At 40.1% G+C, this 26,641-nt stretch overlaps 1 pseudogene; it reads right to left on the bottom strand.

The window, feature by feature from the left end:
- Positions 1–11,929: 11,929 nt before the first annotated feature.
- LOC112427538 (small ribosomal subunit protein eS19 pseudogene) lies at positions 11,930–13,318 on the bottom strand (annotated as a pseudogene).
- Between the last annotated feature and the right edge of the window lie 13,323 nt (positions 13,319–26,641).

Genomic DNA, 26,641 nt, shown 5'->3' on the forward strand with positions numbered 1-26,641 from the left:
CTGGGTCCACGCTGCCTTTATGAGCGGTAACACTCACTGCCAAGGTCTGCAACTTCACTCCTGAAGCCAGTGAGACCACAAACCCACCAGAAGGAAGAAACTGCGAACACATCTGAACATCTGAAGGAACAAACTCCGGACACACCATCTTTAAGAACTGTAACACTCAGGGTCCGCGGCTTCATTCTTGAAGTCAGCGAGACCAAGAACCCACCAATACCAGACACACAAGCACCTGGGCTATTCCTCCGTGTAGTGAAAAGTGGGGCACAAGCTCTTCATTTGGTCATTTTGCTGCTGCAGAAGTCCTCGCCCTGTTCTCTTTTAAGTCTCTCTTTATTCTCAGGTCTGATCACACAATTTGATTGGGGTGAGGGAGGGGAGGAGAGGAAAAGGAAGTAGGAGATCAAGGAGGCAGATGAAGTTTCCTCTCCTCTTTGAATTTTGAGATGGCGGATCAAACTGCCACCTCCACCTGCCTCTCTTGCTCGGCTTCATCTTACTCTCCAATTAATAATGGTTCTGCTGGGCCCGGTGGCTCACTCCTAAAATCCCAGCGCTTCAGGACACCGAGGCGGGAGGATCGCTTGGGGCCAGGAGTTTGAGACCAGTGTGGGCAACATAGTGAGACCTCATCTCTACAAAAATTTAAAAAAGAAAACAGCGGCTGGGCGCAGTGGCTCATGCCTGTAATCCCAGCTCTTTGGGAGGCCGAGGCAGGTGGATCACAAGGTCAGGAGATTGAGACCATCCTGGCCAACATGGTGAAACCCCGTCTCTACTAAAAATACAAAAATTAGCTGGGTGTGGTGGCATGTACCTATAGTTCCAGCTACTCGGGAAGCTGAGGCAGGAGAATCGCTTGAGCCTGGGAGGCAGAGACTGCAGTGAGCCAAGACGGTGCCTGAACTCCAGCCCAGTGACAGAGCAGGACTCCATCTCAAAAAAATAAAAATAAAAAATAAAAAGAAAGAAAGGGAAAATAGCCAGGCCTAGTGGCATAGCCTGTAGTCCCAGTTACTTGAGAGGCTGAGGTACTTGGGAGGCTGAGGTGCTTGGGAGGCTGAGGTGGGAGGATTGCTTACCGGGAAGTTCAAGGCTGCAGTGAGCCATTATGGCGCCACTGCATTCCAGACTGGGCAATAAAATGAGACCCTGTCATTCTCTCTCTCTCTCTCTCTCTCACACACACACACACACACACTCAACAAAAATGATTGTAATCAGTACTTAAGCTTATATCAGATCAAATGACAGAAACCTGAACATTTGGCCCTGTAGACTCTAGGCTCACACTGAGGTCTGCTTGCAGGGACTCTGGCTAGGATTTTCTGGAAAGAAAAAAATAAGCCATCTCATTTTCGTTTTTAATTAATGCAGTCTCCAGTTTTTCATTCCAAAGTGTCACAAGCAGGAAATCAAAGAAAGTCTTATATAAATAATAAGAAAAAGAGGTTCTATTAGTAATGGAAAACATTTTCAAGGAGAGCTCGACAGAACGCTGATAGTCTCCACACCCCCTTCAGGTGAAACCCCTCACAAAAATCATAGCATAATTATAGATATGTCCAAGGCTTTTTAGGATAAGATATTAAAAGCCTTTTGTTTTTTTGAAACGGAGTCTTGCTCTGTTGCCCAGGATGGAGTGCAGTGGTGCGATCTCAGTTCACTGCAAGCTCTGCCTCCTGGGTTCACGCCTTCACGCCATTCTCCTGCCTCAGCCTACCAAGTAGCTGGGACTACAGGCGCCTGCCACCATGCTCGGCTAAATTTTTTTTTGTATGTTTAGTAGAGACAGGGTTTCAACGTGTTAGCCAGGATGGTATCGATCTCCTGATCTCTTGATCCACCTGCCTTGGCCTCCCAAAGTGCTGGGATTACAGATGTGAGCCACCGCACCTGGCCTTAAAAGCCTCATTTTAATAGTGTCTTAAGTCAAAAGAAAAAAATATAGAAGAGCTTCTTATCTAGGTCATAACACAAATTCTTCTAATTCAACCAAAATGAATAAAACTTTTAGCTTTTTTTCTGATTGGTTTTTTGTTTTAGCTTAGTTACAATTTTGAGAAGGAATCTGTGAAGGATTATTCTAGGGATTTGTTTTTGTTCTCTCATAGTTTCTCTGAAAAACTTGATCAGGGAGTAGGAAAGGGTGATCCTGGTTCATTGGACCTGTCAGATCTGAATCCTCAGCTGGAGAAGGGATGGATTCCTTGCATCTTCTTCAGCAGCTTGCCACAGTGAGTATGAACTATCCATCATGGGGGTGTAGAGCTGTGCGCTCAGTCCCCTTTGGGGCTGGTTGGTTTCCTCTGGGTTTTGCTGTGTTAAGCCTGCTGAAATTTGCTGGCTGAAGCATGCCACCTTTAACTCTTGTGCTCACAGCGAAATGTCTCTCTAGGACTTGCCAAGACAATGCAAGCTAATATTCACTTCAAATGGCAACAAGCCCTGAGCATTAGTTGCTATTTCCATTTTTATTCTTCCAGAAGAGGTTTCTTTGCTTATACACCATCCTCAGCTAACAAACCCATGACGTCATTGTGTTTCTCACCTGCGACTCCTCTCTCGCTTTTGCAGATTCGGGAGTAGACTTGAAGCGAAAGCCGTCATGTGGCAGGCAGTCCACAAGTATCTGCTGGGATGCCATTGTTTGCTGGGAATGTTGTGTCTTGATGTACATCATCTTGTGTGCTTATCCCAGTCACCAGAGGAAGTTGGCAGGGAGGGAAACTTTTCGTCATCCCAACTTTACAGAAGGAGAAGCTGCAGAGGGTAGCATGGCCGGCAAACGGCAAGCTGACCTTTGAATGAGGAGAGATGTTCCTACTTCTGGTCAAGGCCTGCTTTCATGAGACAATGTTGCCTCTTAGAAACTGGTGTTAGGAGATGTGAAAGGATGTATGGTTGATATGAAATTAAAAGACCCAGGTTTGCATGCAGCTCTGACCACTTACTACTCATATGACCTGAACATTTGTTGTTTGTTTGAGACAGAGTCTCACTCTGTTGCATAGGTTGGAGTGTGCAGTGGCATGATTGTAGCTCACTGCAGCCTCAAACTCCTGGACTCGAGTGATCCTCCTGCTTTAGCCTCCAAGTAACTGGGACTACAGGTTCATGCCAAATGCCTGGCTAATTTTAAACATTTTTTTTTTTGAGATGAAGTTTCAGTTTCATTGCCCAGGATGGAGCGCAATGGCATGATCTCGGCTTACTGCAACCTCCGTCTCCTGGGTTCAAGCAATTCTCCTGTCTCAGCCTCCCGAGGAGCTGGGATTATAGGTGCCCACCACCACACCCAGCTAATTTTTGTACTTTTAGTAGAGACGGGGTTTTACCATGTTAGACAGGCTGGTCTCGAATTCCTGACCTCAGGCGATCCACCCACCTCAGCCTCCCAAAGTGCTGGGGTGCCGCCGCACCCAGCCAAATATTTTTAAAAATTATTTTTTTCATATAAACAGAGTCTCACTACATTGCCCAGGTTGGTCTTGAGCTCCTGACCTCAAGCGATCCTCCCACCTGTCTCCCAAACTGCTGGGATTCCAGGTGTGAACCACCACACTGGGCCTGATCCAAGCGTTTAAACCTCTTGAGGGTTCCATTTTCTGTCATTCGAGAATATACTATTTCTACTTCGTATGATCACAGAGGAGCCTGAATTTAAAAATGCTCAGTGATAGTTTTTAAATATCCCTTTATTCCCCAGTAAAACCCACAAGGCTATTAAACATTTTGAAGTTGCCTAGATTTTGCAATGAAGTACATCAATCAGCTACTCTCTGTACAAGGAGGTGGTTTCGAAGGGTGCATGGAAGAAAGCCTGGGTCAAGAGCTCTGAGAGCGCTGCTTCCCTGGCATCACTACAGCAATGACAAAAGAGCAGAATCTTCCTAAAGTAAATTAGAAAACTTTCCATGCTACCAGGTAGTTCTTTTATTTGTAAACGAGGGGTGGAATAATTAAAGAAAAACCACAACTGCATTCTTAGAATGTGAATTCACTGATTTGCCAACAGATACTTACTGATTATACAGTATATACCAGGCATTATTCCAGGGACAAGTAGTAAGCAGGACAGACAGCTACTTTCTCTTATGAGTCTTACATTCCAGTGCAGAAACAGAGATAATAAAGAAATAATGGGCTGGGTGCAGTGACTCACACCTGTAATACCAGCACTTTGGGAGCTCGAGGCAGGTGGATCTCCTGAGGTCAGGAGTTTGAGACCAGCCTGGCCAATATGGTGAAACCCTGTCTCTACTAAAAATATAAAAATCAGGTGTGATGGTGTGTGCTTGTAGTCCCAGCTACTCAGGAGGCTGAGACAGGAGAACTGCTTGAACCTGGGAGGTGGAGGTTGCAGTGAGCCAAGATAGCAGCAATGCACTCCAGTCTGGGAGACAGAGTAAGACTCTGTTTCAAAACAAACAAACAAACACAACAACAACAAAACAAAAAACAGAAAGCAATAGTACATAAGAAATCATGGGTGTTATAATGAAAACAAAACAGTGTGATATCAATTAAAAGATTGGGAAATTTCTTTAGGCTGGAAAGAGAGATAAAACTTTCGTAATGGGGTGCTCTTTGAATGTCATCCTGAATGATAAGGAGACAGCCCTGTGAGCCTTGAGGAAGAGTGTGGCATCCAGTGGACAGAAGCCCTGAAGAGGGCATTCTAAAGTCATGGCTAATTGAAAAGTGGTCAGTATTTGTCCTTGAATATATTGCAAAAGATGTCCAGAAGGCAGATGTATTTTCACACACAAGGACGGGCACTTTGACATCTCAGAAACTCAGATTTGGTGCACAGTTTCTGGTCCTGCCTAAGAAGACAAAGTGGTATGGGGTTTCTGTAAGTAACACACTTTCATGTGGCAGGTACCTTCATAGTCCCCAGTGAGGGACAGTGGTGTGTGCTGTGATTAGGTGAGTTGGGCTTCCTGAAGGGGGTGAATTATTCTCTGTGTTTAGAAAGTGAAGGGCAGAGAGAAGCTGTGAAAGTCACTTGGGTCGAATGTGGACCAAAACTTGGCTGTAGCAAGAGGCAAGCAATGTTTGGGGGCCAGTGAGCACATAGGTTTGGCTGAAGCAGAGGGTTTCCGAGGGACTAAAGAGAAATGGCTGTAGTGGAAAGGGAAGGGGTGTTTGTGGAGGAGGTCCAAGGGTGAGCTGTGGCAGTTGGGTTTTACGGGACGAGCAGTGGAGAGCCTTGGTAGTGCTGAGAAATGGACTTTCTGAAGAGAGGAAGTCTAAAAATGTCCATCTCTCTATGAGAGGATACTCAACAGCTGTTCCCTGCCTCGGGCCCCTCGGCTGCCCCCACTTCTTCCCCCACCACTGTGCCCAGAACGTACTCATTCCTCACTTGTCCAGTTTAATACGCTTCCCCTTCCAGATGTAAGCAACCCCTTCCCTGAGTGCCCAGGTTTATAATGGGAAGGCTGCCATGACAACATAGCAGAAATAACCAATAGAATTTAAACCCATCCATGCTAGAAAAACCTATGGTTTTGAGTGTCTATAAATTAGTGGAAATCAGGGAGAAACCTCACCTCATGCTCAGGTCAGTCCTGGAAGGTAAACAAGTGTTCTCATCTGACAGAATACAAAGGATCCAAAATCAGCCTGGCAGTTAGCATCTGGCAGACATTGGTCAGGAACTGGGTTATTGCTCCTCAAGAAGAAAAGTTGCTTGGCCAAATTGCTCACTTAAAAGCTGTTTTTGATTTTTGTTTTTTCCAGGACAGGGTCTCACTCTGTCACCCAGGCTGGAGTGCAATGGTGCAGTCAGAGCTCAGTGTTGTCTCCAAATCCTAGGCTTGAGCAATCCCCCTCCCTCAGTCTCCTGAGTAGCTGGGACTACAAGTGCATGCCACCAGGTCCTGTTAATTTTTAAATGTTTTTGTAGAGACTGGGTCTTGCTATGTTGCCCAGGCTTGTCTTGAATTTCCGGCCTCTAGCTATTCTCCCACCTTGGCCTCTCAAAGTGTTGGGATTACAGGTGTGAGCCACTACGCCCAGCCGAGAGCCATGTTTTCTCATTTCTAGACTGCCATGCATTTGCGCACCTTCCCTCCTTCTTATTATTAATCTGTCACCTGGTGATTATTCTTGTGTTGAAATTCAGTCCCGCCAAATTTCCAAAGCACCGCCAACCTCAAGAAGAGACTAGGAGGGGTAACTGGGCCCTGTTACTCTACCTCTTTATCCATTCCCCTTTCAGTAGAGATGTATTTAAACCTCAAACCTGAAATTTGGGAAGAAAAAAATACTAATTACTTATAATTATCACTTTCCAGTCACTTTACAAATCCTATTTCTCTTCTCTGTCATTCATCATAAAAATAAGTGGCTTGCTTTGAAAATTTGTCTATCTTAGTTAGCAGCTTTATTCAGGAATTTGAAGGAGGGTTCTTAAAGAAGTGAGAAATGGCACATCAAAATTTCAGTTATTTTACCATGCTTGCTGTGCAACTGTAGGTGACTGGTGATTCTTCAGTAAAGGGGAAGATACAACTTTTGAAGGCTGCTGTGGTCTTCTTCGCAGCTATTGAGTTGGAAATGTATGTCATAAGTCTTAGCTATAATACTCATCTGTATATCTACATGATTGTAATTGAGCAGCACATATTATACTAAATGATTACCAAAAGGAACATAAAATTGATTTCTGCTGATTTTTTAAAAAAGTAAACTCAAGTGAATTATATTCTATCTGAAAAGTACTGAATCATTTCATGTGAGGATTTTTGTTTTAATTCCCTGATAAGGCAAAATTACAAAGTGGGTTACCTATATCTCTCTCACATCTTCTTTGGGAGCCTTTGTATAACAGAATACCATAGACTGGGTTATTTATAAAGAAAATAAATTTAGTTCTGGAGGCTGGGTAGTCCAAGAGCATGGCACTGGCATTTGGTGAGGACCTGCTTGCTGTATCCAAACATGGCAGAAGGGCAAATGACCCAGTGAGACAGAGAAAGGCTCCAGGAGCTGGACTCACTTTATAACAACCCACTCTTGCAATAACAAACCCACTCTCATGATAATGACATTGATTGATTCATGAGGGCTCTGTCCTCATGACCCAGTCACCTCTTATTAGAACCCACCTCCCAACACCGTTACATTGAGGATTAAGTTTCTAACACAGATTTCTAACTTTTAGGAAACACATTCACACCTTAGCAGCTCTGCTTGTCAATGCTGAAATTTATTTTTTATGCCAAATGCTCTAATTCTGCCTAAATCCATCTGGACAGATAAATGATTCATTAATTATTTCAATAAATAGTTGAATGCATATTCTGAGCCAGGTGATCTGATAAACCAGTTCACCCAGAAGTGAATAGCAGTAACAAGTAATCTCTCTGAGGGCTATTTGATTTTTTTGGTTTTGTGTTTTGATTTTGTTTTCATTTTTTTAAAATTAAAATTAAATTTTTTAATTTTGATGGGTACATAGTAGATATATATATATTTATGTGGTACATGAACTATTTTGATACAGGCATACAATGTGTAATAATCACATTAGGGTAAGTGGGGTATTCTTCACCTCAGGCATTTATCATTTCTTTGTGTTACAAACATTCCAAGTATACTCTTTTGGTTATTTTAAAATGTACAGTAAATTATTGTTGATTGTAAGCACTCTGTTGTGCTATCAAATACTAGATCTTATTAATTCCATTTAACTATATTTTTGTTCCCATTAACCATCCTCACTCCCTGCCCTCACTCCACTACCCTTCATACCTCTCTCTGGTAACCATCGTTCTACTTTCTATCTCTGTGAATTCAATTGTTTTAATTTTTAGCTCCCACGAATTAGGGAGAACATGTGGAGTTTGACTGTCTGTGTTTGGCTTATTTCACTTAACGTAATGTCCTCTAGTTCCATCCATGTTGTTGCAAATGACAGGATCTCATTTTTTATGGCTTTTTGTTTTTATAGTACTCCATTTTCATTATGTACCACATTTTCTTTATCCATTCATCTGCTGATGAACACTTAGGCTTCTTCCAAATTTTGGCTGTTGTGGAGAGTTCTGCAATAAACATGGGTGTACATATATCTCTTCAATATACTAATTTCTTTTGGATATATACCTAGCAGTGGGATTGCTGGATCTTATGGTAGTTCTATTTTTAGTTTTTAGAGGAAGCTCCAAACTGTTATCCTCAGTGGCTGTACTAATTTACATTCCCACCATCAGTGTATGAGGGTTCCCTTTTCTCCGCGTCCTTGACAGCATTTGCTATTGCCTATCTTTTGGATAAAAGCCATTTTAACTGGGGTGAGATGATAGCTCATTGTATTTTGACTTGCATTTCTCTGATGATCAGTGATGTTGAGCAACTTTTCATATGCCCGTTTGCCATTTGTATGTCTTCTTTTGAGAAATGCCTATTCAGATGCTTGGCCCATTTTTAATGGGATTATTAGGTATTTTTCCTGTTGAGTTGTTTGAGCTCCTTAAATATTATGGTTATTAATCTTTTGTAAAATGGATACTTTGCAAATATTCTCTCCCATTCTGTGGGTTGTCTCTCCAGTTTGTTGATTGTTTCCTTTGCTGTGCAGAAGCTTTTTAATGATGTAATCTCATTTGTCCATGTTTGCTTTGGTTACCTGTGCTTTTGAGTTATTACTCAATAAATCTTTGCCTAGACCAATGTCCTGGAGAGTTTCCCCAGTGTTTCCTTGTAGTAGTTTCATAGTTTGAGGTCATGGCTTTAAGTCTTTAATTTATTTTGATTTGAGTTTTGTATATGGTGGGAGATAGGGGTTTAGTTTCATTTTTCTGCATATAGATACCGAGTTTTTCCAGCACCATTTATTGAAGAGACTGTTGTTTCCCCAATGTATGTTCTTGCTGATGTCCCTACATTTAAAACAAAAGATCAGTTTCTCAGAAATTATATATTTGGTTTATCTTCCACTTTCTCTCAAAACTAAAAGTGTTTTAGTACAGGTACCACCCCTAAAATTTCCGTTAAACCAGCACCAGCCTGAGAATCACGTTCTCATCAAAGGGTGGAAAGAATGGAAACTCAAGCCAGCCCGGGAAGGACCCTGCCTTGTGCTGCTAACCACCAAGACTGCTGTTCACACAGCGGAAAGGGAGTGGACACATCACACCCGAGTCAAGCAAGCACCATTATCATCAGAATCATGGGCCATTGTTCCTGGATCAAGCCCTTCCAAATTAAAGCTAAGAAAAGCTTAGTCTATCTATGTTTTCTTTTTCTTTCCTAACCCAGTGCCTATATCCATTACTATTCCTACCATTAGCAACTCTAACCCCACTTTAGAGTGTTTCTATGGTTTAGGCGCAGAGGTCACTGGAAAGGATCCTATAGACTTCTTTAAGATGCACTTTGTTCTCCCTTCTCCACCTCCTACAACTGCCCCTTTCCCAAACCTACAAAATGAAACTATGCCTCGCCTCATGCCCAATGACGAAACCAAGGTCTCAGTAGTACAAATAGGAGACCTAAGGCAAACCATAGCCATTAAAACAGGGTATAAAGATGTAAATGCTTGGTTAGAATGGATTAAATATTCCATTCGCACTTTAAACAACAGAGACTATTACGCTTGTGCCCATGGTAGGCCAGAGGCCCAGGTTGTTCCCTTTCCATTAGGACGGTCCTCAAGTCAAGTGGACATGGAGTGCATGGTAGCTCTTTTTCAAGATTCCACCACCTGGAATAAGAAATTGTGCCAAGCTCTTTCTCTGCTATTTCCTGAAGTCCAACGCCCTGCGAGTCAGCCCCCAAGGGCCATCCAGCCTCCATCTTTCAAGACCAATTTTACTTCATGTCTCCAACAACAAGGGGAAAATTTTCACGTTCCTTGTAGACTTAACAGGATGCAGTGAAGTCAGGCACTTCCAAGAGCTGACTCATCAGTCTGCCCTTATTCATCCCTGATTATCTGGTGGTATTATGGAGGACCTTCACTGGACACTCTGCCAAATAATTAGAGCAGTGCTTGTGCTCTGGTTCAATTGGCTATCCCTTTTACCCTGGCATTTCATCAACCAGAAAAAGAAGAAAAAGAAAAAAAACGTAGCCTCAATTCTTACCTCTTTAACAACTATAATAAGTATGCTCCTTCTTCTGAGGTGTTATGTTGTACCATACATCCAGGAGTTAATCAAAACAACTAATCCAAGACATGTTAAGCAAGTTTGAAGAGGAAAACTATAAACAGGAGGGAATTGTAGAAAGTAAAAAGGTTCCTCTTGGAAGTTTCCCTTCTTGTTAAAGAATAAATCATAAGTGTTAGAAATAATAGTTTCTTTTACAGACTAACTTTCTTCAAGCCTCCTTGCTTTGTGCTAATAACTCTTTGTTAAGCCCTATCCTATGTAACTGCTGGACATGCTCACAAGCACGTTCCAGCTCACAGCCTATGCCCCTTCCTTATTTGGAAATGTTATTGCTTCCTTAAACATTTCGTAAGCAACTTCTTTGTTCGTCCCTGCACTTACCTATTTAGGAAAGTTTTAGGCTATTAGCAAATTGGGTATCAGTTTAAGAGTGTGAGGTCCTGCTCCAGTGGATGCAGGACATAGCAGTAAGGATGACCCAAATGTGTAAGGGATAAACATGTTTGCTTTTCCTTTGTTCAGGTGTGCTCTTGCCATTGTTCTATCTGCGATTGAGTATCCTTTCTGCAGAAAGTAAAGATTGCCTTGCTGAGAGATCTTTTGTCTCGTTGCTGACTTTCCTTAACAGCACCGATGATCAATTTCTAACAATTTTGGTATTTCTAACAAGACCTCTTAAAGGAGCCAGTCCCCAAGAGGAACATGAACTGGGGCTAACGAGGAACCCAGGGCCAGGGGACTTTTGGAGGTCTTTTTGTCCTTCTTGTCTTTCTTTTGCTTTTTCTTTTTCTTCTTATTCTTAATGGCCCCAGAGATGACAGATTTCCTGCTCTTGGATCACAAAGTTCTGATAGTGTTTGTCATGTGGATGGTCCCACATAGACTGCCCATTGGCAAAGTTGAAAAAATATTTGTTGCCCCTTATGTCCTGGCATAGTTTCCACTCCCCAGGCAGTGGGGCCACAATGCCCTCCCACGCCAGCCACATCAGTTCTGGTTCCTTGATGGGATCAATACCAATCTCCCGGGTAAATTCTAGAATGTCTTGCTCACTTAAAATGTAGGTCTAGTTATAATCCTCCTCCAGAACTAGCTGATCTCCTGTGCAGAGGGGTGGGAGGGGTCGGTGAGGTCATCTAGCTATGACTCACCTGGGCTCGAACCCCGGCTGTATGACCTTAGGCAAGGTGCTTCACCTCTGTCCGACTCAATAACTGCAAGCGTATAATTGAAACAATCTTGACAATCCACATCAAAAGCCTGCCAGACCCCCAGCCTGCTCAGGAGCTGGTGAAATTTCAAACGGAGGCAAGGCACCGTTGAGGCACTGTTGCAGGTTGTCCGTTTTCCACTTCTTTCCTCAGTCCCTGCCCACACTCTGGCGCATTGTGCGCTCACTGGGTCACGAGCTTCCCTCAACTACCCCACCACTCTCCCTTCCCCACCTCCCAACTCCTCCCTCCATGAGATCCTCACCTATCCACCATCCCAGAAGGCTCTGGGTGAGGCTCCGGGCGAGGTGCAGCTCCCCCTGTGCCAACCAACAGGCTCTTGCTCTGTTGCCTAGACTGGAATGCAGTGATGTCATCACAGTCACAATAACCTTGAACTCCTGGGTTTCAGGGATCCTCCTGCTCCTGCCTCCTAAAGCTGAAAGTGTAGGCACAAGCCACCACACCCAGCTAATTTTTTTTTTTTTTTTTTTTTTTTTTTTTTTTTTTGAGACAGAGTCTCACTTTCTCGCAAGGCTGGAGTGCAGTGGCACGATGTCAACTGACTGCAACTTCCGCCTCCCAGGTTCAAGCGATTCTCCTGCCTCAGGCCCCCAAGTAGCTGGGATTACAGGCACCTGCCACCACACCCAGCTCCTTTTTTAAAGAAAATTTATTTATTTATTTATTTGAAACAGACTCTCACTCTGTTGCCAGGCTGGAGTGCAGTGGCACGATCTTGGCTCGCTGCAACCTCCGCCTCCCGGGTTCAAGCAATTCTCCTGCCTCAGCCTCCTGAGTAGCTGGGATTACAGGTGCCGGCCACCACGCCCAGCTAATTTTTGTATTTTTTTTTTTTTTAGTAGAGACGGGGTTTCACCATGTTGGCCAGGATGGTCTTTTTCTCTTGACCTCGTGATCCGCCTGCCTCGGCCGCCGGCCATTTTTTTTTTTTTTTTTTTTTTTTGAGACTCTGTTGCCCAGGCTGGAGTACAGTGGTGCCATCCCCGCTCACTGCAGCATTTGCCTCATGGGTTGAAGTGATTCTCCTGCCTCAGCCTCCCAAGTAGCTGGGATTACAGGCATCTGCCACCATGCCCAGCTAATTTTGTATTTTTAGTAGAGACAGGGTTTCACCATGTCAGGCATGCTGTTCTCAAACTCCTGACCTCAGATCTCAAACTCCTGACCGAGGTACCCACCTCGGCCTCCCAAAGTGCTGGGATTACAGGTGTTAGCCACCGTGCTTGGTCACACCAAGCTAATTTTTTTTTTTATTTTTCGAATGAGGCAATTTACTAACCCAGCATGGTTTGTTCTAATGCTTCTTGCTGGCAGCTGCCACCTGTCCGGTGATTCTGTCCAGATCTCTCTCCCTGAGGTGTCAGTTTGCAGCCCTCATCTTAGTCCTTTTCCACAATTTTCAGCCCCTCCAGGGCTTGGAGGACCCGGCAGGCCACACTCTTGGAGCCTTAGCTGAAGTGGCTGGGCATGACGCTATTTCTCTGAAGGCCCCTGTAGATCTTGGTCATGGAGCCAACCTCAGCACCACCCCAGAGGTAGAGGTGCCGCACTGTGGAAGCAGCTCAGGTGTAAAACCAGTTCTCATCGTCGAGCGCAAGCTCTTTATGCTTGGCCAGCTTGATGGTGTCCACCCATCCGGTGACTTTCAGCTTCCCAGACTTTTTGAGAAAGGCTGCCAGAGTTCTGACGAACTCCTGCTGGTTCACGTCTTTTCCACCTAGCTAATTTTTTAAAAAATATTTGTAGACATGAGGTTTTGCTATGTTGCCCAGGCAGGTCTCAAATTCCTGGCCTCAAGGGATTCTCCTGCCTTGGCATCCCAGAGTGCTGAGATTATAAGTGTGAGCCACCATGCCTGGCCAATAATAATAATAATAATTACTATTAAGTAATTATTATTACCTAATAGAGAAGGATTCTCGCTTTGTCACCCAGGCTGGAGTGCAGTGGCATGATCTCAGCTCACTGCAACCTCCACCTCTCGGGTTCAAGTGATTCTTCTGCCAATTTTTGTACTTTTGGTAGAGATGAGGTTTCATCATATTGACCAGGCTGGTCTCGAGCTCCTGACCTCAGGTGATCCAGCTACCTTGGCCTCCCAAAGTGCTGGAATTACAGATGTGAGCCACCATGCCTGGCCCCAGTAATTATTTTATGCAATTATTTCCTAGCCTAGACTAAACGGCAGAAACTCTCTCTCATTTATTTTTTCTTAATAGGACATTCCTTGGCACCTAATAGGTAATCAGTATTTGTTGATTGGATGAACGGTTGTCTGTTATCAGCAACTGGTGATACTGACTTTACAATTATAAAACACACCCAACATGCATGTGCATTCTCATGCACCTCCATATCTGTGATCAAAATATTGACAATCACCAGACACTGCATTCCTTATTTACTTCTTTCAGAAGTGGCCATGGAGGGCAACTCCAGGAGATTCCTGTGGGTCTTTGCTCCTCTTTCCTTACCCTGGAAAGAGTAGAGCATGAAATAAGGCCACTTAATGCTGGTCAGGGGGAAAATCTGCTGTTTTGCAGATGCATGTGGATGAAGCTGTTGACCTGTGGTTTGAAGGATATTCATTTTCTGTTTTTTCTTGTAGTGTGCAGTCTTCCATAGTTTTATATTGGCTAAGGTTTTGCTGGATTTTTCTCAAATATTTCTGACTTTAGTGTTTTGTGCTTCTGGAGCATTGGAAACGGAGCACATCCTGTTTGACGAAGGCCAGTTATGGTGTAATGCAGGCAAGTGGAGATACAGATATTATATCAAGTTCAGATAAATGAGATGAGTGACAGAGTAAAAACACCCTTGATTAAGCTTTCTCTACAAAAGTGTAACTCTATGTTAAAATATTATAACCATCAGCTCACCCTTAATGAAGTACAGTTACACAGTTACTTACGGTGAAGATACCATGATTTAAAGAAATGCATCTATTCTGTCTTCTTAAATCTACAGTTTTCTGAAGGCCTACTCACTTTGTTTCCCCAGGAATTTATTTTCTGCACCATACTTCTCTCTTTCTGGCCAGAAGCAATTTGTAATCCTGGTTCTCTGACTTGACCCTGGGCAGTGTTCACTGAGAAGCCTTGGACTTCGATGTTCGTTGAGGTGGATCTAAGTTTGGGTTAATCATTCCGTCTGTATACTATAAAAACGACAACAATGGCAACGATAATAAAGCACCCAAAATACCTCCGTAACTTTTTGTTTCAGGTACATAAGAAAAGTGTAGAAACTTATTGCCTCAACCTATTATTTTCTCCCTAGGGTCATAACACCTTTAAATGTTTTACATTATCTTTCTAGGGGAAATCTAATCTCCCACTGCAGTTTTTCCCACTGTGCATTTACATTTTTCAATACACACAGGTACATATGCATATACACACATATACACATATCACCACCACACAATAATAACAGAAATTCAACCTTTCGTGGCATTTTAAAGCTTTTAGTGTCCATATGACTTTTCAAGGTAGGAAGCATCTCTGAGAGGGAGAGAGACGGCTCTGGGACCAACTTCGGCTGCGGCTTATCAGATACAGGCAGATTTCTGAAATCCACAAAGTCAGCTTCCATAGACTCCTAGTTCTTCTCTTTTGGTGACACCTTATTAGTTTAAGTCACTTCCACATTTTCTACAGAAACATTTCCAGTGTATGTGAAAAGTACAATTTTAAAAGCAAGCAGAAAAAGAAAAGTTCCATATCGCTGTCTCTAAAGAGGGTGAGGGAATAGAAGAACATGAGCTTATAATTATATGATTTAGACCCTTGAAAGGCCACGTGAGTTCTTCAAGGCACTGGGGGACAGGGGCAACATGCCGATTTAAACACGCTGCACTGAAGTCAGAGTTCTGCATAAATACTATTATGTGTCACTGTTGATTTTCTCCTTTAGCACAACTGAAAATAAATTGCTCTCAGGGTGTCCATCATCTCACCTTGAATGGAGTTTCCTTAGTGTACAGAATATCAGAAGTGGGGCTGCCTTGCCCCTGCAAAATGGCGAAGTAGCTAAAGTTTATTTTTGCTGCCATCTTACCTACCCTCTGCTTGCACCCCGATTTCCTGGAGTTGTTCCTTATGCTGGATCCAATCCCGTGTCCAATTCCCCAGGGCCTCCTTGCTGTCAGTTAATAATAGCTTTCAATGCTGTTATTCTTCTCAGAGTTTTTGCATTTTAATAGGACCCCTAGGGATTAAAATGCCTCCAGAACCAAAAGAGTGAATCTCTAATGGTGGAATTTTAGGTACCAGTGACAGGCATTGTGGGAGGTTTCATGGGGAGGATTCTCTCAGAAGATAAACACCCCCCACAAAAGCTTTCGACTTGACTGACTTGGTATGGTTGACCCTACAAAAGAGTACAGGAGAGTGAATTAATCAGCCATGAAATACTGAACATTATTGCAAAGAAAGCCTTCAGCTTTGCTAATTATATTTTAATGTTTTAATCAACTTTTCAGTAAATGAATATGTGGTAATATTGGAGGTGTTTCCTGGCTGGTAAAACTATGCGGTATCTTCGGGAAAGTTCTATGGAGTGACAGTGGAGTAGGGGATGGAGTGGAGTTGTTGGGATGGAAATGCTTAGTAATCTGTGTTGCAGGTCTTAGCCCATTACTGAAGGAAGCAATCACATTGACACAGAGAGAATCGCCCGATGGACTCTTAGGTACAGGTGTGAAATAATAATAAACTCCATACTGACCTTTTGTTTCTGTATATGTTTTCCACATGGACAAAAAAAAAAAAAAGGAAGAAGAAGAAGCTGGGATATTCTTCTCACCATTGTTCAGCACAGGAGGATGTCAGATTCCTGCACTTTATTTGGACTTCTCTATCATTCTTTTATTTTCTCCTGCTAAGTAAACAGTGGAGCTTCATCCATTATTCAGCTATCAGAGACTCAGGATTTTCTGGTTGTGGAACTGGGAATTCTTACATTTCTTTAAAACTGTGGAAAAATGTATTTGCAAAACTGCTGGAAAGGTAAATTAAGACAGATATCAACCCCTACAATATAATTAATCCTTGTGAGCTTCTCCCCCAGAGGGCTAACTTGAGTTTTTCTTTTCTTTTTTCTTATTTTTTTGGTTGCCATTATTCACACTTAGCTACCTGTGGCAAGTACTGTGGAGGAGAAAGACTGTTGTAAACAGGTTTGGGGAGCACAGGAAGGAAGGGCTTTGAAACCATGCCGGTGAGAAAATGCATAGAGCGGCTGCGCGCCACTCTACCTTAAAGCTGGTAAACACACAGCCCTTCCCACAAGCCAAATGTTACGAATTCTATTTTTATAGCTCTTGGAAGGCTTTCTGCAATCTTTTCCATGTTGAATGCTGCAGTTAACAGATATCTTTAGGAGAGATTTTCCAGATCAAAAGTCGCAGGTATAAGAATATTGAAAAGAATGTAAAATCTTGTGCATGCAAATATCTATTTTATTGCTTTCATCTTTTGAATCAAGGAGGCACAGTAAATGGCCCCTTTAAGCAGGGGAGTCATTATACCCTCACATTTTCTGTAAGATTTCTTGTGGGTAAATTGCAAAGCACTATTGGAGTATAATAGTGCAAGGGACTATTGGAGTATTTACTATTTTGTAAACTGCAAAGCACTATTGGAGTGTGCCTTCATTAAAATGGTGGAAAAGTTATTCTTGTGAATTTAATCATCTTGCCATGTTGCTCAGGCTGGTGTTGAACTTCTGAGCTCAAGCAATTCTCCTGCCTTGGCATCCCAAATTGCTGGAACACACATTGATTTTAATTTATAAAGGTGACTGAGCAGCTGTGATGGAAAGATTTTTGTTGCTTCTACTTCCCGAGAGAAAGGGCATGACAGGCCACACAGGGCCACATTGGGGGAAGGCCAGTGTTGGACAGGAGGTGGAGAGGAGTGAGGAGACAGCATGGGCCAGTCTTCATTGTGTTTTCTGTGGAACAAGCGTGGCAGGGCAGGGGAAACAGCTTAAGATTGGTTAGTTTGAATGACGCCAGTGGGTTTAGGGGCAGAGTGGCTGTCCCTAGTTGTCTGGTACCTGGCCCTGCATTGATTTCGGACAGGGAAAGTATTGGCCTGGTATGTGTTAGATACAGGAGGTGGTTGGAGTATAGCCTTTGGATTGGCTGGTTTGTGTATGAAAGGCACTCACACAGACCAGTCATTTATCGTCTTAGGAATTAGCTAGCCCCGAGGAGGGGGTCAGTCTCCCTTACTCAACTAGGTCCTCCAAGAGGTCAAAACATCATAAAATATAAAAACTAAAAACATCTGATTAATATAAAATATAATATAAAACATCATAAAATATAAAAACTAAACTCTGATTAATACATCAGAGTACAAGCTGCAGCTCCAGGGGAAGAACCAGGAACTATGGGGAGAAGTTCTAGAGAGGCAGATTTTAGGGAAAAAGGAAAATAAATCTTTTTGTGAAACAGGACCGTTGGAAAGTGGAAAGAATGTCTTTGTGACACCAAGAATGCCTGAACTCAGATATATTCTGGGACGGCATAACCAGCTTGCTCATGTTGTAGGTGGGATTCCTTCGAGGACTGGGAGGTTGGAATAAGGTCCAACTCATAGATTCCTTTAATCAATGGCTGATGGCCTGCCTAGAAGGAAATCGGATGTCCATTGCTTCTCTTCATGTTCTACTTCTTAACTTCTTGGGAGTAGAACTAACTTAGAAAGATTAAAATTCAGCAATGGGAATAAATGACATTTTTATTTATAGTTGTAATAACTGGGGCTCTGACGGGAAGGACTGGAAATCAGCCACTGGAAAAAAGAACCCCTGTTTTAGTGCCAGTTAAGTGGGAGCCAAGTGGCTAGACGCCTACATTAAAAACAATGGGCTGACCTTGAGTTCTCCTGAGAAACCAGAAACTATAAGGTTTGTATTGGCAAAGTCTTTCTATGAAGTCATTCTTCCACTAGAAATATACTGAGCTTTGGCTTGGCCCTGTCCACTGGGGACTTTACTGTGTATTAGGACCATTTTTTTAAGAATCAGCCTACTTTTTTTTTAATGGTTATCTTTTTAGGTCTGTTCTTCCATTAAGTATTAAAAGATGCTAATGGATGGTAAGATTCTCAGTTTCCTCTTCCTAAACAGGAAGGAACAATACTAGAATGATCTAAAGGTTTCCTTCTGATTCTAAAATTATTTGATTTTATTTGATTTATTCTCTGTTGACTCTCAAAACTCTATTCCTTGAATTGACTCTACTTGCCTGCCTAGTGTTATTCTAGGCATTTCCATTTGTTATCAGATAGGTAGGGTTGCTCTTACTTTAGAGCCAAAGAAGCAGAGACTCATGTTAGTAACTTGTCCAAAGTGAGGGAGCTAACAAAGGGAAAGATTAGGGAAGACTAAGTCTCTCTCTCTAACTCTTCCTGTCCTATTGCAGAGTTCCATATTACAGTGATGAGCATCAGAAGCTGTCAGAAAATGGCTCTGGGAGTGCCATTCTTTGTTAGACAGGTAAAGCCACTGCCTCTGGCTTGGAAGTATTGATCACTGCATCTGAGATTTGAGAATTGAAGGCGGTTAACTATGGTCCCACTTGCCCCTCTCTCCAGATGAGGGTTTGTTCCTTTCTGGTAAGGGTGTAGAGGAGGGAGAGACAAGAGAAAATATCCATTTAAAAATCATGGAAATATTTTGATGTTTCTTTCATTTAATTATTTCTTTTTATCCCATGTTTAATATCAGTTTCTCTTTGTTCCAATTCTACTTAAGGCAAGAAGAAACTTCCTTTTTACTTCTAAAATTCTGTTAATTTTTTTCTTTTATATTTCTTTTAAAAATTTTTAAATAATTTTCGTGGGTATGTAGTAGGTGTATATATTTGTGGGGTGCATGAGATATTTTGATACAGGCATACAATGTGCAATAATCACAACAGGGTAAATGGGGTATCTGTCGCCTCAAGCATCAATTATTTCTTTGTTGCAGATATTCCAATTATGCTCTTCTGTTTCGATACGCAAACACAGATACCTGCCTTGCTTTTAAAATCCATCTGAGCTCAGCATGCCTTTCAAATTGGGCATTTTAAGTTAACGAAGGTTATTTGAGAATTCTGGACATTCAGTGCTCACTTGAGGCACTTGAACTCTTATCCAATCCTAGAAAACAGGCTATTTCTGTCTGGATGGCCTCTACATTCTCATGGGAAATATAACAGATTATTTTCTTTCTCAGATACGAGTTGCTGGATCTCCATTTATTTTATCAGTCACATGGTCACCATAACTGAAAGCGTCATTTTATGTGTTATTGCTATGAAAAACCTCAACTTTATTTATTTTAAAATGAACACATCAACTATGTCAGGTGTGGTGCTTTTAATGTACAAAAAATCGGGAGTGGGAGGTTCATTTATAAATTCGTGACTTTTAGGCTGAAACATCTTTTGGGACTTTGAATTGTCTGGAAAATAGATACTAACCAAGGAGGCTAAACAGTTTCTGTGGCCATCTGGTCAGAATTAAAACATGGAGGAGGAAATTAGATTAATTATTCTACAGTTTGAGGAATTCAGTATGAAGATCTGTGTTTACTGTGAATGCCTCCAGTTGTAAGCATTTGAATGAAAGTTTTTCTACATCTGGCTTCCTCTATATATTTGTGAAAATGAACTTTAAGCTGTGTGTGTGTGTATGGTTGTGGCATGTGGTATGTGGCACATGAGTGACACAATTTTGGGGATATGGTGGGGGCAGGTGAGACAATTAGCCAAGTGGCTAGGCATATCACAGGCTTTAAAGTTAAATAACTTTTGGGTAAGAATACCTTGCTTTTCTCAACTGTACAAGAGAGTAATAAAAGTATTTACTTCATAAGGTCTTATAAGGATTACTTAAGATAATTATTGCATGTAAAGTACTTAGTATAATCCCTGGCACATAGTAAACACACACTAAATATTAGTCACTATTCTGTGTCAACATTTATCATCATCATCATCACCATTATCACCTTTGTTCTCTTATTTCAAAATACAAAATGAATTTTACACCCTTCAAAAATAGCTTTCTTTAGATTTATTTTCTAATAGGTATTTACTGCATTAGTAACAAATTAAATGGTGTGTGTGTGAGAGTGTGTGAGTATGAGCATAAGTATTAGTGTGTGAAAGTGTTGATGAGTGTGTGTGTGTGTGTGTGTGTGTGTTTTAGTGGATCCAATCTTTAAAAACTCCGATCCATTTAAATTAATTGCTTCATCTGCAGAACTACTGCCTGGTATTAACAGAGAATGACTCCTTTCTCCCTTTTAAACATACAGATACACTGTTGAATATGTTGTTACACTGAATGTTAAAATAATGACTAATACACAAGGGGCCAATATAGCAGGAACTCTTAATCATGACTTCCTGCAACTGGGCCTCTGATGGATGTGTATAATTACGGGTCAGAAATTGTAGATAACAGAACACTGGAAAATTGAGTGTAGCGCCAATGCCAATAGAAATCAGCCCCCAAGCTCCTTTCAATGTAGATTTTAAGAAACTGAAGCTATCTTGGGTATAATCTTGCTTCATCTTTGTGTCTCCTCTTCCACTTTTTTTGGACTCCCACTTCAATCTCACCATCCCCAACCAGCAGTTCGTAATGACCAGAACTCTTCCTCCCTCCCTCCTTCTCTCCTTCCCTTCCTCCTTCTCTTCTTCCCTCCTTTCTTTCCTTCCCCTTCCTCTCTCTCCTCCTTTATTTCCTTCTTTCCTTCCTCCCTTCCTCTTCCCCTCTCTCCTCCTCCCCTCCCTTCTTCTCCCTGTTTCTCTTTCCTCTATTGCCCTTTTTTCCCCAATACATCAACTGGGCATACACTATGTGTCAAGCCTTGTGCTTGATTAAGTGGTGAATAGTATAGACATTTTATTTGCTTTCATGAAATTTACAGAGCAGACATTTAAAAAATACACACATAATTAATGTTAACGTTTATGACAATGAAAGAGAAGTTCACAGTGCGTGAGACTTTGTAACAGGGGACTAACTTGTGTTATGGTGGATTGACAAGAAAAATCATTATGGCAGGATTACCTTTGAGCTTGATGGTGGAGGAGGAGTTCACTCACTGACACAGGCAGACAGGTGTTTTTATTAGAAGGAATAGTTCAGCTTATGTGAAGGCCCCGAGACAGGAAACGTCATGGACAGTGGAGAACTGAGTCTGGAAAGAAAACAGCTGGAAGAAGAGCAGCTTGAGGCTTTTGTCTTTCTTCTAAGAGAATTGAACAGCAATGGAACGATCTTCAAAGTGATTGTATTGAAATATTGTATTTCAAACATAATGAAAATTATACAGTATAATAAACAAAGGTATGTATGCACGGTAAATAACTTCTTCGGGTTGGTGATTTATCTTGTTTATGATGTTTTTTGACATACAATAAGCTTTAACTTTTAATTTAATGAAAGAATGTCGTGTTTTCATTTATGGTTTGTATTTTTCATTGTCTAGTTTAAAAAATCATTACCCAAGATGTTATTCTAAGTTATTTCTCATATTATTTTCTAAATTTTTAAGAATCTGATACTTCACTTTTAGGTCTTGAATCCAACTGAATTTTTTGGGAGTATGGGTGTAATTTTACTCTATTTTCCTTATGAATAATCAATCATTCTAGTACCATTTGAGTTTTTCATCCTTTCTCCTTCCCTTAATTTACATTGTCACTTTTTCTATATGTCTAGTTTTCATATATGTGCGCTTCTCTTTCTATACTCTCTATTCTGTTCCATGAGTTTACTTGTAGACTTCATTACTATAGAACATGTAATGTCTTGGTATTTTACATCATAAATTGTTGTTCTAACTCTTGATATTTGTTCTCCAAATGAGCTTAAGGAGCAGCTTGTCAATGAAAATCTCTTTGGGGCTTTTAATCAGAATGGCTTTACATTTATAGATTAATTTTTAAAGAACTCATATCTTTACTCTGAGTTTTTCTGTCTACAAATATAGTTGCTCTCTCATTTATTCCAAAATTCTTGTATGTCTGTTAATAATTATTTTTTATAAAGCTCTTATATATTTTTGTTTGTTGGATTAATACCAGGTATTTCTAATTTTGATAGGAATTTTCTGTGGTATTTTAAAAAATTATATTTTATATTACATTTTAAGTGGCTATTACTGGTGTAAAATAAAGTGATGTTGACTTTGTATCTAGCACCTTACTATACTCTCTTATACATTCAAACAATTAAGATTTTAAAAATATTGGTTCCTCTTCTAATAGCCAAGTAAGCTCCGATCAGACTGAGCTTTCACCTTTAATAACTATATACAAATTGAACAGACAAACAAAAGAAAAGGAAAATTAAATAAAGCAAAAAGAGAAAACAAAAGCAACACTAGAAGGCACTGGAAGGTGAACCAAAGCAGGAATATTATGAAAGGGAGTTGATGCTTGGAAGAAGGCAATGACTCTAGATGAGTGTCTCATTTTTAGACAACTGAGGGGATTCTGCAGCATGTGAGGCAGCTAAAATTCCGAGAGAAAATCTATAGTATTTCTGGCATGAAGAACCAGAGGAAAAATTTAAGCAACAGTCTCTGGAAAGTTAAGGAGGAATCTCAGATAGCAGAGAGCCAGAAAGGGAATCTCCAAATTGTTTGTATAAACTCTGCCCAAATCTTGGTTAACACTTGAGCCATATATATGTGAGGCAGACTCTGAGAAGCTCAACTAATAATACAAGAAGTGAACTGAGATTTGAGTTGCTATCAAACATACAGAGTTTTTACTTTGAGTCTAGTCATATTATTGCCTTGTAAACAAACCCAAACAATCCATACTCTTTGAAAGACTAATGATAAAACCCAGAAATTCCATAACATAATATTCACAATGTCCAGGATAAAATCCAATATTGTTTGACTGCAAAGATTCAGGCATATGTGACCCATTCTCTAGGGAAAGAAAATCAGCAGAGACCATTCCTGGCTGTTGAAATTATCAGGCAAACTGTATAAAGCAGCAACTATAAAAATCCTCAATGCTGTAAAAGAAAATATGCTCAGAACTGACAAAGGCAGAGGAAATTTCAGCAGAAGAATAAGAACTCAGAAATATGGAAATTTTTAAACTAAAAAATCAAATATATTAAATTAAAAATTCACTAGACAGTCTTAACAATTGAATGGAGATGACAGAAAATTATAGTTATCTTAATGATTAATGAATGGAAATTATGCAATATGAAGAACAGAGAGAAAAAAGATGAGAAAAACTGAACAGAGCCCCAGAGAACTGTGGAGAAATAATGATATCCAACATATGCATAACTGGGGTCCCAGAAGTAGAAGAGAGAAGTAACGGACAGAAAACATTACTTAAAGGCAATGTGCTGGGCGTGTTTGCTCACACCTGTAATTGCAGCAATTTGGGAGGCTGAGATGGGTGGATCACTTGAGCTCAGGAGTTCAATACCAGGCCTGGGCAACATGGCGAGACCCAGTCTCTACCAAAAATACAAAAAATTAGCTGGGCATGGCAATGCATGTCTGTAGTCCCAGCTACTTAGGAGGCTGAGGTGGGAGAATCACCTGAGCCTGGGAGGTTGAGGCTATAGTAAGCTGTGATTCCTCTGGGCAACAGAGATTCTATCTCAAAAAAAAAAAAAAAAAAAAAAGTCATAATGCTAGAAAAGTTTCCATATTTGATAAAACATACAAATTTACAGATTCAAGAATTTCAATAAATCCCAAGTAGGATAAATTGACAGAAAAACATGCCTAAGCACATCACAGTCAAACTGATGAAAACCAAAGATGAAGGGAAAGTCTTGAAAACAGAGAAAAATGATACATGGCATATAGGAAGCAATTATTCAAATGACTGATGACTTTATCAAACAATAGAGTCCAGAAGTTGGTGAAATAACATATGTAAGGTGCTGAAAGAAAACAAAAAATCTGTCAACCCAGAATTTTTTATCCAGATACAATAATAGGAGTAATAACAACACAAAAACATTTTCAGATGAAAGAAATGAAGTTTATTGCCAGCAGAACTAGCAATGCTAAATTTCAAGCAATGTTTCAGTTATAAAAATGCTAAAGGAAGTTTGTCATGCTTAAAGGAAATGATACCAGACCTTTCTGAAGGAGAGAAGAACATAAGAAATAGTTAAAATAATAGATAAACTTCCAAGTCTATATTTTCCTCCTAATTACTTGAAAGTACATATTCTTATTTAAGACATAAATTATAAGAATGACTCATGTTGGTTATAAATCCATATATATATATCTCAACTATAGGATCAAAGCTGAAGATTGTCAATGTACCTATATTACTGCAAAATTTCTATATTAAAAGAGTTACAATAATAACTCTAGTCTTTTGGATTTCCTCTGAGAAATTATAGCAGCTACAAATAAAGGCAAATTTTGTCTTTTTCTTTATAATTTTCATACTTACTATTTATTTTTCCTGTCCTATTGAATTGAGTAGGACCTTCAATATAATGTTAAATACAAATTGTGGTAACTAGAAAGTTCTTGACATGAATAAAAATTTTCTAAATTTCAAACCTAAGTGCAACATCTGTGTAGATTTGTGGTGAGGTATTTTAGTTTAAGAATTTTCCTATTCCTATCTAGTTTTCAAATATATTTTAATAATAAAAATACGTTGAATTTCATCTAGTTTTTTTGTTTGTTTGTTTTTGTTTGTTTGTTTGTTTTTGAGACAGAGTCTGGCTCTGATTCCCAGGCTGGAATGCAGTGGTGCAATCTCGGCTCACTGCAACCTCCCCGTCCCGTGTTCAAGTGATTTTGCCTTCTCCAGCCTCCCGAGTAGCTGGGATTACAGGCGCCCGCCATTACCCCAGCTAATTTTTGTATTTTTAGTAGAGACAGGGTTTCACCATATTGGCCAGGCTGGTCTTGAACTCCTGACCTCAAATGATCCACTACATGGTTTGTATGGTGTATCACTTTTACAAACATATAAATTTGATTTGCTTTTAAAAAATTATATTTTAAGGATTTTTGCATGTATGTACACACACAAGATTTATCTGTAACTTTCTTCTATGGTATTGATCCTGTCTCTTTTGGTTATCAAGGTTTTAACTAATACCCCAAAATGGTACTTTTTTCTTCTCTTCCAACTCAGAAACAGTTAGTAAAAGAGAAATTATCTATTCCACCAATGTTTGGTAAAACTCTCCTTTAAAATGCTCTCGGTCTGATGACTCCTAGAGATGAAGATTTGACTACTAATGTAATTTTAAAATGGATTATTGATTTATTCAGTTATAAATTTCTTCTATAGTCAATATTGGTGATATGGTTTGGATCTGTGCCCCCACCAAATCTCATGTTGAAATACAATCTCCATTGTTGGAGGTGGGGCCTGGTGGGAGGTGATTGGCTCATGGGGGAAGAGTTCTCATGAATGGTTTGGTTTCAAGTGTTTATAGCAATGCAAGAACAGGCGAATACAATTGCTAATTTTATTTTCTAAAAAGTTATTTGATGAAGTTTAAAAATTTATTTTCATAAAATTGTTTATTGAACTATTTCAATTAAAATTTTTATGCCTATAATCATGGCTTCCTTTTATTCTTAATATTATTAATATGTGTTTTCTAATTTTTTCTTAACCAGTCTTTCAAGTGATTTGTCATGATCATTTTCAAATAATTTCAAATTAGATTATCTTATGTTACATGTTTGCTATTATTTCTTACCCTTATTATTTCCTTCTCCTTCTTATATATAGTCTTCCCACCAAGCATCTAAGTTGAATGCTTAATGCTTAACCTATCTATATTTCGTCTTACATGTTTTATACATTAATACATTTAACATTATAATTTTATACTTAAATACTTTTGTGGCTTCATCTCATAAAATTTTGTATGTAGTTAATTCATTATTACTGTTTAGTTCTAAACAGTACTCATTTTTATTGTGAATTTCTGTTGTACTTATGAGTTAATTTGGGGCACTTAATGTTTCTAATCACACATTTTTTGGTGCCATCTTTATATATTTTTACAAAATTTGATTACATTTTGATGAGAAAATGTGGTTTATATTTTACTAAATCTTTGATCTTCATTGAGATTTCCTTCATAACCCAAAACATCACCATTAAAAAATATTTGATGTAAAAAGAATGTATATTGCTAGTTCTTTGAGTGCAGAATTATATACAACCATTTCTTTCTATCCCCCTTCTGTCTCTTCTTACTCGTTTTTTCTTTTCTTTTTTTTTTT

This window comes from Macaca nemestrina, chromosome 9 (assembly GCF_043159975.1).
Source record: "Macaca nemestrina isolate mMacNem1 chromosome 9, mMacNem.hap1, whole genome shotgun sequence".
In the NCBI taxonomy this organism is placed as follows: Eukaryota; Metazoa; Chordata; class Mammalia; order Primates; family Cercopithecidae; genus Macaca; species Macaca nemestrina.